The sequence below is a fragment of the Rhamphochromis longiceps genome, linkage group LG8 (assembly GCF_057381845.1).
Source record: "Rhamphochromis longiceps isolate RC_006_pf linkage group LG8, R_longiceps_female_GT1.1, whole genome shotgun sequence".
NCBI lineage: Eukaryota > Metazoa > Chordata > Actinopteri > Cichliformes > Cichlidae > Rhamphochromis > Rhamphochromis longiceps.
The window spans coordinates 28,756,193-28,760,428 of NC_140564.1; positions in this window are offsets into that span (position 1 = coordinate 28,756,193).

Sequence of the window (4,236 nt, forward strand, 5' to 3'; positions counted from 1 at the left end):
AAGTATGAAGTATATAAAATGAGTGAATTACAGTGAACGACGGCTCCAATAATACTTCCTCCTATCATTGGTGTTCAGTGACAGTAAGGACCAGTCAGCCCCATCATTACAACACGAAACTATAATTTTTCCACTCATTCTCTTCACCTGAATGTACAGTTATGTTGCATGTACACCTGGATCGCTTTGGAACAAGGTGAGTTTGCTGAAATTCCTACTGATTGTTTATGTTCTTTACAATCCCATGTACCAACTGGAATTTTAACTGAAACGGCTGTTCTCCCTGCAGTTCTGCATTTAACTGCTTCCATTATAATGCCAGATAAAAACAAAAAAAGTGTCTTCTTTGGAGCCCCAGATTCCAAAGAAGTGTGCAGTGGGAGATCATGTGATTTCACAGGGGAAAAAAGGAAAAAGCCAGTCTTTTAATGTAGTTGTTCACCTGTCATTTTCCACATTCCTCTATCCCACACTAGATTTAACTTTGACACCATTTCCTCAGAGACGTTGCAGCAAAATCATTCTGCCCTCTGATCAAAAAGCCATAGATGAGTGGAGAGGGCAGTGAGTGTCACAGTGACTCCCAGGATTTTGGCTTTGCAGCCAGACTTGAGCTCAATAAACTTTCATCCTAAAATAAATGCGAAATTAGAGGGTTATAGTATGGAGAGAAAAAAAGGGCCACTGGGCTTGGTTCTTGGCCCCACGCACTCAGCTGCTGTGGACTTTTCTTTCCTGTCTCCTATTATACTTGGTCTGCTGCCTGGATGAGTCAAGAGAGTGAGAAGAAGAAGAAATGGGTGGAAGAGGAGAGGCAGACAGAAAAATGAAGAGCACTGAAGGAAGGAATGGTAAAGACTTGCTTTACCGTCTCCTCCTCTGTCTCATCTTGCTTAAATGTTAGGGTAATGTAGACATTTGGGGACACTTTTCGATGAGTGGGATTCAGTTGCAAGGAAGGTGCTTCACCAAAAACCTGCTTTGGTTCCTACCATACTGTCCCAGTTTTACTTTTAGTTTTTCATGTATTTTCGCTAAATACTAGCAGTGCCAAGTGCAAGCCAAACTGGAAATTAAAAAGGTTCACCTTCAAAGTAATGTTTCTAGTTGGTGATGCACTTTTCACAGTTTCACTGCAGCTTGGAGATGAGCTGGCCAGTGCTTGTAGACAAGTCTTCCATTCAAACTACAAATGCAATAATATGCTTGCAACCAAAGCAATCACAAAATGGTCTTTTCGAGACATTTTGGGAGTACACATTTCTGGTTGCAAACCAGTCTCTAGGCCTGTGTCACTGAGGCTCTATTCACTTGAATTGTCATCACCATGAGTTAACATCACATGGTTGGTGGTCACGTGTCTAAAATGGTTATCTACAGCAGTGTTAGCCTGCAAGAAAGGCATCAAAGATTTAAGTTTGAATCTGTGAGTTCATACCTCACATTTGTTATTGTTTGAGATTTTCATTGATCAACACTAGAAGCCACCTGACAGACTTTGAAAATAGCAAAAAAAACAGACACAGTGCTATAATTCGTCAGCTAAACACAAATTTGTTCCACCTAACAGCAGATATGTCCAAATACAGGTACAGAAATCCCCTCAAACTTTTCCAAACAGTGTTCTTTTGCTCTTCTACAGTGTCGTCTGCCTAATTTCTTTTCCAGTCATAAAAGATGTGTTTTAATGGCTGAGCCACGACTGTGTCCAAGAGTGACAAATCCAGATGTTTTTGGATGCTGGTGCTGCAACCTGAGCGAACATTCTCAGTGTAGAAGCCAACTGTCAGATCGATAGCAGACTAAAACAAGTGTCTAGCTGGAAATCCTCCTTGCTGAAGACAGATGTGAAATATTCAGTTTGTGTTGCTCACAGTTTGACAAAGTTATCTTTTCCTCTGTATCGCTTTTGGATACACATTTAATATATTTTATTATAAAACGAATTTGGGAACCTCTGCTTTCAAACACATCAAAAAGCAGGCTTGTTTGAAAGAAAAAAGCTTTTATTAAAGTGTTTATTAAAGCAAGCAAGCAAGGGCCCTCACAGTAGCAAGCCAGTGTTTAAGAGAGGCTGCTTTGCTGCCATTAATTAAGAACTAAGAAGATCAAGGGCTTTTTTTAGGTATTTCAGTACCCCTGCGTGTTTTACAGTAGCTTCAGGTGCTTCTGTTTTTTAATTAGGAGCCTTAAACCACTTTGAGGCCCTGGCAAAATGTGTAGTAGGTGACTAAAGGTCTCAAAGGCCCCTACTGAAGACTAAATATGGCTGCACTGTAGGGGTTTGTTTTTGTTAGTGGAAAACTGATATAGAAATCTGTGGCCCCTTTCATCGCTCTTGCAGATGTTTTTTACTATGCACCTACTTAGAAAAGTGGCTTGGGAAGTTTTGGTAAGTGTGTTCCACATTCAGTTGTTTCATGTGTAAATTAAGGTTTAATCATCAATTGTTTTAGTCCCCCTGAAAAGTTAACACCCTGTAGCATAGAACTGCCTTTAGCAGAAGAAGCTTGAAGTAATTCTTTTCTATATGACTTTATCAGTCTGGCACATCATTGTGTAGGAATTTTTGCCCACACTTCTTTACTTTGCTTCAGTTCACTGAGGTTTGCCAGACTTTAAGTGAGCCATTTCAGCCACTCTCTCATAGATTTGCTGCTGTGCTTGGGATTATTGTCCTGTTGCAATTTGGGCCAAGATTTAGTTGTTGGACAGATGGTCTCACATTTGACTCTTCAATACTTTTGTATAAAGAGGAGTTCACGGTCGACTCGATGACTTCAAGGTGCCCACATGCTGTGGATGACAACCAAGCATAAAATTTTACCTTTCCACCACCGTGCTGACAGTTTCCTAAAAGTAATGACGTGAATAATGGCCAGTCATCTCTAGTTTGGTCTTGTCTGTCCAAAGGACATTGTTCCAGACGTCTTGTGGTTTGCAAACATGAACCATTTTGGTGTGCCCTTTGTGGACTGGTGCCAGCAGAACTACCTCCAGATCAATGCCAGTAAAACCAAGGAGCTGGTGGTAGACTTCCGCAGGCACAAGCATCCTCCACTGCAACCACTGAACATCCAAGGTATGGACATTGAGGCTGTGGACAGCTACAGGTACCTTGGTGTTCATCTGAACAACAAACTGGACTGGACTCATAACTCAGAAGCCCTCTACAGGAAAGGGCAGAGCAGGCTGTACCTGCTGCGGAGACTCAGGTCGTTTGGAGTGGAGGGCCCACTCCTGAAGACCTTCTATGACTCTGTGGTGGCCTCAGCTATCTTCTATGGTGTGATCTGCTGGGGCGGCAGCATCTCTGCTGGGGACAGGAAGAGACTGAACAGGCTGATCCGAAGGGCCAGCTCTGTTCTAGGATGTCCTCTGGACCCAGTGGAGGTGGTGAGTGACAGGAGAATGGCGGCTAAGCTGTCATCCCTGTTGGACAACATCTCCCACCCCATGCAAGAGACTCTGACACACTGAGCAGCTCCTTCAGTGGGAGACTGCGGCACCCACGGTGTGGGACGGAGAGATTTCGCAGGTCTTTCCTCCCCACTGCTGTCAGACTCCACAACAAAGACTTTTGCAGCTGATCAAACCCTCACACATGCAATAAGACTGCTGCAATTCTATATGCTATATGTGCAATTCTTGTAATTCTTCTTCTGACGAAGTTGTACTTTTGTATTTTCTTACTTAGTTGTATATAGCATTTGTATTTCTATTTTATTCTATTGTATATATTATTCTATTTTATTTTATTCTATTGTATATAGTATTTTATTTTATTTTATTTTATTTTATTGCATTCCAGTGTTTTCTAATTTCTGCTACATAACTTTGCACTTTTGCTGTAACAAAACAAATTTCCCACCTGTGGGACTAATAAAGGTCATCTTATGTTATCTTATCTTTAACTTGTGACTGACAGGTTGCTACCGTACAAATGTGTAGCATCTTTTGGTTTCTCAGTTGGAGCCAATTTTTGCTCATTATTCTTTTTTTTTCTTGAGCATTTTGATTGAAATCACCAAATTATGTTTTCTAAAAAGCACACAAGAATAAAAAGACCCATAACAGACAGGCTCTAAAGAAGGCTGAAGCAGGTGAGGTGGGCTGTGATCCACAGTTTCACTGCAGCTTGGAGATTAGCACATTTTAATGATACTGGTGGGAAAAAAATTTCAGTATTTAAGATGGAATTAAGCTTATCGCCCTCGAAGGAGTGTCTGACTAAAT